Source organism: Rhinichthys klamathensis, unplaced genomic scaffold, assembly GCF_029890125.1.
Source record: "Rhinichthys klamathensis goyatoka isolate OS25496 unplaced genomic scaffold, OSU_Roscu_1.1 h1tg000232l_1, whole genome shotgun sequence".
Classification (NCBI taxonomy): Eukaryota; Metazoa; Chordata; class Actinopteri; order Cypriniformes; family Leuciscidae; genus Rhinichthys; species Rhinichthys klamathensis.
This window is the reverse complement of record NW_026606756.1, coordinates 2,702,682-2,713,656: the sequence shown is the minus strand read 5'-3', so window position 1 is coordinate 2,713,656 and position 10,975 is coordinate 2,702,682. Positions and strand designations below refer to the sequence as shown.

Here is a 10,975-nt window from a genome sequence, read left to right as displayed (position 1 = left end):
GAGTGGTGAAGCCAATTAGTGTATATATATAGGGATGATTAGGAGGCCATGATGGACAGAGGCCACTGGGCAAATTTGGCCAGGATGCCGGGGTTAAACCCCTACTCTTTCGAAAGACATCCTGGGATTTTTTGTGACCACAGAGAGTCAGGACCTTGGTTTAACGTCTCATCCGAAGGACGGTGCTCTTTGACAGTATAGTGTCCCGGTCACTATACTGGGGCGTTAAGACCCACACAGACCATAGGGTGAGCACCCCCTGCTGGCCTCACTTAACACCTCTTCCAGCAGCAACCTGGTTTTCCCAGGAGGTCTCCCATCCAGGTACTAACCAGGCTCAACCCTGCTTAGCTTCAGTGGGCAACCAGTCTTGGGCTACAGGGTGATATGGCTGCAGGCATACATGGATTAATTTTCATTATTCCTGCACATGTAAATAAGCTCTTATGGGGTCCTGTTGGTGATATCAAAACAGTGAAAATATGCTACGTAATAACATTTGTTCATTTGGGTGTAGTGCAGTTATAAAGTCTGTTTTGTTCACATATACAGTAAGATAAATTAAAAGATAACTTTAAATGTATTCATTAACCATTCAGCTATTTGTCTTTCAAAAGTAATGTAAATCTAAGTAGATCATAAACACAACCATTAAGCTTGAGGTACCATTAAGGTAACTTCTAAGCTTGAGAGTCATTTGTTCATGAACCGGACTACATCTCTGAATTAAACTGAGAATCAATTTTTACCCAGTCCTAATAATGACAGAAACATCAGTTTTCTTTACGATTTTAACAAGGAAACAATCTCTCTTTCATGCGCACGCACACACACACACACACACACACACACACACACACACACACACACACACACACACACACACACACACACACACACACACACACACACACACGTGTTTTGACTTGTCAACAATCTCAAGTTCCACCAGTCCTAACATTAAGCAGAATGATTTATGTCTGCAGGGCGGGTCAAAGTTTGAGTGAATTCCACTGTCCCAATGTTTTTGTGTAAACTTTTCAAAGGCAGAAAACATCTTAGTCACTGATGTAACCCTCATTTCCTCATGGAGGGAACAGAGACGTTATGTCGACTTATAAATGGGGTATCACTTGTCGGACCTAATCACCTCTAAGTTTTAGAAAAATGGTGAATGGAATTAACGAGTGGAATTTGCATTCAGGTTTATGCTGAGTAGCCGAGACGAGGGCCCCGAAGAAAACGTCTCCACCCGGAGATTGTAGAATCTCGTAAATATATTAGGTGTCGCTCAGTCCGCAGCTCTGCAGATATTTGCCAAAGAGGCACCGTGCGCCAATACCCAAGAGGTAACACTCAGAATTGAGTGAGCCCTTACTCCGAGGGGGCACGTCTTGCCTTGGGATTGGTTCGCCTAGGCAGTGGCATCCACTACACAGTGGGCCAAACTCTGCTTAGAGACTTCTGCTGACATCCAAAGAACTGCTCAGAGCTTCTGAAGCTCTGTGTGTGGTCCATGTAAACACGCAGGACCTGAACAGGACACAGAAATGCCAGGGCTCCTCCAGGGGCAGCACTTGCAAGTTCACCACCTGGTCCCGGAAGGGAGTGGTGGGAACTTTGGGCATGTATCCGGGTCGGGGTCTCAGGATAACGTGAGAAGAGGCCGTCCTAAACTCAAGGCACAATTTGCTGACCCAGCAAAGTTCCCCCACCCTCTTGATGGAAGTAAGCACAGTCAGAAGCGCTGTCTTTAGAGACAGGATCTTAAGCTTAACTGACTGAAGCAGCTCAAAGGGAACTCTCTGTAGACCAGAAAGGACCATACAGTGATCCCAGGAGCGGATGAGCCTGGGAGGATTTAACCTCCTGGAGCCTTTCAAGAACCTGATGTCCAGGTTGTGCTTTCCTTGTGACTTACCATCAGCAACAACGTGATGTGCTGCAATGGCAGCAACATACCTTCACCTTCACCTTCAAGGTGGAGTGGGACAGCCCTTCTTGCTGGAAGGAAACCACAGAACCGATCAAGCATCATCGAACAGAATCCATTTTAAAGCATAAGCTCACCTTGTAGAGGGAGCTCTAGCTTGAGTGATAGTGTCTACCACCACCAGTGGTAGGCCACTTAAGTCCTCCATGTCCCGTTCAGAAGCCACACGTGGAGGTTCCGGAGGTCCAGACGAGGGTGCCATATGGTGCCCGAAGCTGCGTGCACCATTGCATACAGCGCCCAAACTGTTCTGGAGGCATTTGTTGTCACAACAACCTGCCTGAACACTTGTTCTAAGGCCACACGGTTCTTAGGCAAGGTCTGACCAAGGGCTGAAAGTTCGGTGACAGATCACTGTGGTGACCACATGGAGTGTGCCACGGCGCCATGCCCATCTCAGGAATCAGCTGAGTAGCCAGTACTGTAATCATCGCATCAATCCGAGCAGTGTGACCGCAGCATGTATTCAGGCAGTTCAGCACTGACTGAGCACGCTCACTGGTGAGACGCGCCGTCATACTGACAGAGTTCAACTCCATGCCAAGAAAAGAGATGCTCTGCACACGGGAGAATTTGCTCTTTTCCCAGCTGACCCGAAGCCCGAGATGGCTGAGGTTCCTGAGCACCAGGTCCCTGTGTTAGCACACCAGATCTCGAGAGTGAGCTAGAATGAGCCAGCCGTCGAATATAGTTGAGAATGAGGATGCCCACTTCGCTTATCGGGGCAAAGGCAGCCTCCGCGACTTCGGTAAAGACATGGGGAGACCAGGAAAACCCAAAGGGGAGGACCTTGTACTGATAACCTTGTTGCTGCAAACCAATCTTGGGAACCAACGCACGTGAGAATGCGTTTCTGCGTTAGAATTTTTAACTGGAGCTTTTGAAGGGCCTGGCTTAAAACTCGCAGAACCAAGATCTGCACAGGGGGATGCCTCAGCAACGAGCAGACTGAGGGTCAGCCTGCGGCAGCTTAGTGGCAGGGGTGTTGTGTCTGAGAACTGCTGGACAAAGTCCTCAACAGTGTTGCCAAAGAGCCCACTTTGAATGATGGTGTCAAGAAAAGCGTACTTTGTCTGCATCCGACATCTCAGCAAGGTTCAGCCAGAGAACATCATCTCTGGATCACCAGAGTGGACATCGTCTGGCCGAGGGCCCAAGCAGAGACTTTCGTCACCCGGAGGGTGAGGTCAGTCACGGTGTGCAGTTCCTGCATAAACCCCGGCTCAGAACTACCCTCATGCATTTCTTTGAGTGCTTTGGCCTGGTATACTTGCAGTATGGACATTGCAAGCAAGGTGGAGGCGTCCTGTTCAGCAGCGCTGTAAGCCTTAGCCGCTAGGGCTGCCATCATCTCACAGGCCTTGGACGGGAGACACGGAAGGTTCCGCCATGGGGGCACTTTGCGGGCACAAGTGCACTGCAATTGCACGCTCCACCTGGGGAATCTCCAAATAACCCTTGGCGGCCCCACCATCGAGGGTAGTGAGAGTGGAGGAGACTGCGAAGCGGCTTGGGGTAGTTAAAGGTACCTTCCATGACTTCTGAACCTCATCATGCACTTCCGGGAGGAAAGGCACTGGGGCGGAACCACTCGCCGCACCCACGAACCATTCATCGCAGTGAGGGCATGAACCATCTACAAACGCCGCCTCAGCAAAAATCTGAATGAGTGGATGCGTGCCGCCATCTTATATACCCATATGTTAGGGGGAATGGCCCGGCATGCAAATTCCACTTGCCAATTCCATTGGTTGTTTTTCTAAAACGTAGAGGTGACTGGAGCTCCCAAGTGAGATCCCATTTGTCAGTCGACATAACATTGTAGAGGTAGAGACACCTCACACCACAGTAGGACTCTGCCATTACCAGCTCCAACACAAACCAGGCAATTAAAGCAGACTGATACAGTCTGGGCCGCTCTGGAGACGTTGTCTGTGGTACGAGAGGAGGAGTGTAACCTTTCAAATTTGGGCAATTGTACGACAACACTAAATACCCGGCTGGTGCCCACGGCTTCCCCCTCCCACTGTTAAATTCCAGCTTAAGGACGCTGCCAATCATTACAGCGAATGTGGTTTTTTCCAGGCTTGTGCTGGAAACACTGCAGCTCTGTCAAACCCTACATTAACCCAAACACTATCTGTCTGCTGATCGTTTGCATGTTTGATTGCTGCTGGTTCTCATGTCGTTTAGTGAAAGCATATATATAAAAAAAAAAGTTAGAGAACAGTATAATAAGACATCTAACCGCAGTCTGGGAACACTACCACAGGAAATTGCCACCCGTAATCAGAAGAGAGGACAGGCCTACAATGATGCCGATACCAAGCTAAATTACACATCATATATTATATTTTAAAATAGTGTCTGTGTTTGTAAATTGTGTGTGCGGTACCAATCAATCAACAATATTAGCATTTAGGCGGCACCATGGGAAAAGATTCCCAGGTATTAAGCTGCTGCCATTGGCCTAATCCTCCAAAATATCATTTACAACAGACTGACTGTCTGTCAAATGGTGGCTTTCCATGTACAGTATGTGTTCACCACGGACTGAAAAGAAACCAAAAGGAAAATTTTTCAATTGGCGACCTCGTTATCGCTTATTCGCCTGACTAGCCACTACAGTGTGGGACAGAATACAAACACTTTCCTAGCATATATTGCAGTGAAATTGTACACAGCAGAGTTTCGTTCACACCCAAAGCCATGGTGACAGACACCGTACAAAGCCACAGCACTCATAGAATCCACCCATTAAAAAATGCATGCAGTGTATGAAATATGCATACCATCCTATGTCACTATCTGCCACCGCCGCACATGCGTGCCACACTCGCAAGGAGTAGCATCCATGTTACTGCCCTCCTTCTCCCTATTTCCTGCCTTTAATGTGTGTTGACATAACAGAAATGGCTGTGGAAATAATTAAATGGAGGCTATTGTAAATCTATTCAGTCGGGACCTCACTACACCACTCATTTGCTTTACTCAAGTGACTAGAATGAGAATAGCAATAAAAAGCACTTGCAAAAAAGGGAAAGACACCGCACACCAAGCAATATTGTTTAAGAATTAAACGCCCCAAATATCTTCGGGAAATAGGAGTGTTTTGCTATGGATGCAGCCTAATCGCTTAAGTCATGGTGGTTTGAGGCGGAATGTTTTCATGTTTTAAGAGGCTTGGTTCCACTTTCCTCCACCACAGAAATCCTTCTACACAGGAGCTTCTTTCCCTCTCTCTCTCTTTCTCCATGTATGTAAGGTTGAGTGCAATGAAATACATTTAAATCAGTATATAAATATATTTGTAATAATAATAATAATAATAATAATAATAATTGTTATGCTCATAAAAGCTGCAATTATTTGATCAAAAATACAGGTAACTATAATATTTTGAAATATTATTACAATTTAAAATATTAAAATGTGATTTATTCCTGTGATGGCAAAGCTGAATTTTCAGCAGTCATTACTCCAGTCTTCTGTGTCACATAATCATTCAGAAATCATTCTAATATGCTGCTTTGTGCTCAATAAATATTTCTTATTATTATCAATGCTGACAGTTGTGCTGCTTAATATTTTTGTGGAAACTGGTATACATTTTTTCCAGGATTATTTGATGTATTGAAAGTTTTAAAGAACAATTTATTTGAATTTTTTCTAGGGATAGACATTTTAAAAACATTTATTTGTTTATAAAAATTATTTATTTTTGGAGTTTATGGAGCAAGTGCACACGCAGTAGCCAACTGTAGTCTGATTAAAATGTAAACAATCACTTTGTTAGTTTGACTTCATATAAAACAGACTGGTACGATTTCAATTGGGCTAAAGCATTTAAAAATTACAACTAATTGTTATAGTCTGACTGAAATGGAACACTGAAGGTGCGTGTAAAAATGTATGGGCTGTTGAGATAACAAGATCTTCATTTGCACACAAAGGACTGTGCTGTTATATAACAGGAGTTGATGTGCTATCAGTGACTCAGTGAGATGAAAGGTGGATCAGTTAGTATCAGTTACTGAGGCAGTCAAAGTTTAGCCTTGCAGCTAGAGGCAACACCATAATCCCCCTTAAATCTCTCCTCTACTGTACTCACAATAGCTCTCAAGTGTTTGTGCGATGGGAGCCTTAGACTTGCCCACCACCCTGTGGCCATATGGGTCTGCTGCCCTGCCTCTCAGGTATCTGCTTCAAGTGTGTGTTACCTGCAGAACAGGTGTGTGTTACAGAGCAACGTGGCAACAGGTGGCACTAGCAAAATGTCTGGACTGACTGGCTCCAGTGACTTTGTGACGGTGCCGGGACAGTTTACCTCGGCCTTGTTTGAAGGAGCACTACACAATAAGAGCTGTCACGAGGCATGCAATGTGTGGTTGAGAATTGGAGTATGTTCGGGTTTTTTTTTGGTTATGAGCGCTCAGGCCTAAACCTTGATTGTGTTTCATGTGAAAGCAAGTGCCAAATTTTTAACAACCATTTAAATTGCCACAAGAGTAAGTTTTGTTTTACTTGTCTTGTGACAGATCCACCCTTTCACACTATCACAAAGCTCTAAACTCACACCGCACCCTGCTCTCGGTCTCGTTCTTTCTCTCTCTCACACACGTTCTGGAACTTTCATTATGTAAAATGGATAAAAATACAAACGCACGCTGTGAATTTATGGTTCTCTCTTAGCTGCCATGAAAAATATGAACGTTTTCAGGCTGCGCTCTGAAACCGGAGTAAGAAAACAGACCAGCCACAGAGTTTACACACACACCACAACAGCACAGGGCTCTCAGCGAGATCACTCAAAACACACAAAAATACACAGAAACACACACCAAAAAGCATAGCGCTCTCTAAAAGATTTGCTCTAAAATGCAGTGCACACACACACACTGTAGATAGTAACATAAATATAGAAACATAATGCAATTGCATAGAGACCGTGGTTAGGTTGTAAAACCACACACATACACACACACAAACATCTCTTTTATACTTCATGACTTTTCCCCCAATGCTATTCACAAGTTTTAGATAGCATCAAACCTGGAGCACTCAAGTCTTGCCTCAAACCATTACTGGCCTTTTCTGATGGTTTATGTTATGTCGTTTAAGTAAATTCAGCACGGTATTACCCTCCTATCCTAACTTATTTTCCCTCTCTCCATAATGGCAAGTGCTCTTCAGGGAGGAGAGCTATTTGTTTCTCTGAATATAATCTAGCGCTTCAGCTCTCTACATGAGAGCAGCCTTATGTAGCTACATGGTGACTCAGCTTGGTAAATCTGTCATTACCAAGCTAATGCTATGCTAATGTGCTCAAAGTGTCTGGCTTTAAAGACGTACTCTGCCAGTTGTGCTGTGACCCTAGGGAAGACACTACAGTGAAAGCAAAGCCATAGTGGGTCCAAACTTGTTGCCATTTCCCTGATTTTGAATTGGGAATATGACAAGCATTGGCACTAGCAATGATAGTATTTTAATAACACCACATTTTTTAACACTTGAACAATTTCAATGCAATATAGAAAAATTCTAGCCACCTTAGTTATTTTAGAAGTTTTAAAATACTGGGAGTTCAAATATCGTTAAAACTCCTATGTTTACCTAATAAAGAGCAACATTCAGGTTTGTTACTTAGCGGGGTTGGGCAAAATTCAGAATTTAATTGAATTGGAATTTACTGAAGTACAATTCAAAGAAATTCATCATTTAATGAACTCTGGGAACTAAAATGATTTTATTAAATATGACCAAATATATACAAATATAAATATAAAATGCATAAAAATGTCTAAATATTGCATTTCAAACACTGATCATTGCCTTCAAACTTCAAGGTTTTTTAGAATTTTATTTTTTCAAAACTTCAAAAACTTTTGCTTTTCTAGTTAAAACATTACAGTTATAAGAATTTAAATTAATTTGTATTCTACTTCTTTACAATCAAATTCAAATTGCAATTCTGCATGATCACTATTTGTGAGCTAATTTCAAAATCATTTTAAGTTAAGGAATTAAATTTAACAAGCCTTCTCAATTCAATTCTGAAAGGTGCACAATTCTATTTGTTAGTTTCTGTCAGTTCCGTTTATAGAACACTGATATGCATGCAAGATTACTAACACTGATGCTGTATTGATCATTTTTATTGCTCTTACAAATCACTCTTTATGGGTTAAAATTTAGAATGGACACCTGCGCTTGCGAGGGGGAAGGTATGACCTTTGACACCAAATGCTGAACCAAAAAAAGGTGAATCATACTGTTTCTCAATTACATTGTCATGTCAATCTACAAATACCAACAAACAACTCAATATTTTTGTGCTGGCTTGAATCTATCTGGATAGCAGCAAAGAAGCATCCTTATCCCTAGGCAAGATGAAGGTTCAACTAGTTTGTGGGTCTTAAAGTAAAACATCACATTTTTCCACACAATGCCTCTACAATGAGAGACAAAGTCAAATTGATAAAACATGTCCTTGCTCCACACCTGTCTATAGCCTTTTACAGATCCAAACAATTATGACTTAAACTCACACAAAAGCATCCAGGATGCTTTTTAGAGGAATCCCTCTAGGTCATGCAGCAGACATTTGCCTTTGATTGCATTGAGTGAAGAACTATACTGCTGGTGTGTGAGAGGACTTAAGCGTACATGTCAGATGCTTAGTAATTACACAGGAAGTAGACTCACATTCTGTGCTGAATGTGTTTATATTCAACAGGGATTTAGAGAACATGTGCTTGTCATTTATCTCAGCTTTTCTCTTATGAATAACCAACGCCCAAGATTTCTTCTACATCTCACCCATACACGCCTTCCTATGACAGTGTGATTGATTCTTGAAATTGATTGATTAGTAATCTTACACGTTTACCTGAGGGCTATGGCCCATCTCCAAAGGATGTCCAGAGAATAACTCATTGGGTTTATGGTGTCCCCAAGACAGTGATGTCCAGCCCCTTAGAGATTTCTAATGCGAGTGTGAAATCTTTCAAATTTGATAACATACCGTGTATAATTAAAGCAATGATGACGAGAAATTACTAACAAAGCACACTCTGTCTGACATTCATAATTTTTTGGCAATATTAATCAACTTAAGGAAAGGTAATGCAAGCAAGCAAGAAAAAGAGAGAGAAAAAAATGTTCCTCAAGGCTGTATCTGGGTTGCCTTCTTGGGCGAGATGGGAGTCTACATGTTTTGAAACATCAAAGGGGAACCTGATACCTTAAGTATAAGAAGATTAGCACTTGCCATGATCTTGAGCTTAGGCTCCTCCAAGACTCTCAGCATCCAGGCCCAGAAGGGACAATTACCTATGAATTGGCACCAACATCTTCACGTTTAAGTAAAGACTGTAAGTCCACATCTTTATAACCTGCATGGGAACATGGACTAGAATTACTATATTGAAGAGGCAAAAAAAAAAAAGACATGACAGACAAATACAGCTGTCAATGGAGCTCAAAATAGACAAATTCAGTATAGTATGTTACCATTAATACAATTACTATGATATGGACATTTATATTTGTTAATATTAGTTAATGAGTTAATATAAGTTAACGCATTATGTATCATGCGCTAATGTTGTTAACAAACGTATCCTTTTTTTCCCAGCAATATGCATAGATACATATAAAGATTTACATCAATAAATGTTGTACTGTTCACATTTGTTTTTTTACCGTGTGTAAAAACCCCCATGTAATGTAATTTTAGGTGTGCCTGTCAAGCCCACCTCAGACTGAGCCACAATGATACGGTGAAACACCCACACAGCGCAGAAGTTTCAGAGATTAAACTCAACATATGATGACAATCACCCTCATATATCTGACATGCCTTACCCACAAGCTTCTCAGAAAGACACTCAAATAGTGGGTACAAATTCAGTGAAGGTGTGTGTGCACAAATCCTGTGGGCGACCGCGGTGACACTAATACACTACTCTTGATCCCACCTATTACAGGTGTGAGCAGACAGCAGTTCTACCTGTGCTGTCACTCTAGTAGCCTTGCACTCTGAGCCTCTCAATGGGGGTATGAGGAAGAGAATCAAGACCCACACGCTAAGACAGCACTCATATCAGTGGTCGTGCAGCTCAGGGAAAGACACAGAAATAGGATCCCTGGAGTGAGTCTGTCTTTGACTGAGTGCTGGATCGACAGGTCTATACATCACACCCGGAACTGGAACAGAAGCTCACATGCAGACTAAGCCCCATGGAAGTTCAACAGGAAGAGATAGCAGTACTTCCTGAGCAGGAAAATGAGTTGGTCACACACAGAAAAGTAGAAAAGTTTTCCTTCCTTTGACACTTTTTCAGAGAGGGCACTGAATGTATAGCGTTTTCTGTCAGATTTCGGTTTTCTCCAGATAAAGCATCTGGAAGTTTCCAACATTAACAAAACCGTAAGACTACACAGAACAGAAAATATTTTTTTGTCTAGTAAAGTTTTATTATCGCATATGATTAATGTGAGTTTAAGACCCATTACGCAAGTAAGAATTATGATAAATACATTTCATAGAAATAAAATACAATACAATATAATGTATTTTAAATAAACAATTTGGAAAAAAACATTTGGCTTTTCTGAGGTGATAGAGATTTAAAAAAAAAGCTATTGTGAAATGATCAAGGAATTAATAAAAGTATCTTGCTGTTTCAAAAACACTTTTGCGCTTTCAAAGGCAAGTCATTCTACATTTAGAAAGCAAAAAGTTTTTGACATGTTGTGAACAATTAGTGACAAAAACTGAAAAGGCTGGACTGTTTATGCGAGTCCCTCAGGCCTACCGTGTTCTGATCTTTCTCTCTCTCTCTCGTTCGATCTCTCTCAGGAGTCGCACTACCACAGACTCATCTCTACTCTGACCTGGAACAAGAGTGAGTGTTTGATCATTGCTGTACCACTTTCATTCTGTCATAAAGACGAACTCTGAATGCTCAATATTAAACA

General features: G+C 42.1%; 1 pseudogene; it reads right to left on the bottom strand.

Annotated features, from left to right (window-relative positions):
• Positions 1–282: 282 nt before the first annotated feature.
• LOC130099674 (5S ribosomal RNA) lies at positions 283–399 on the bottom strand (annotated as a pseudogene).
• Between the last annotated feature and the right edge of the window lie 10,576 nt (positions 400–10,975).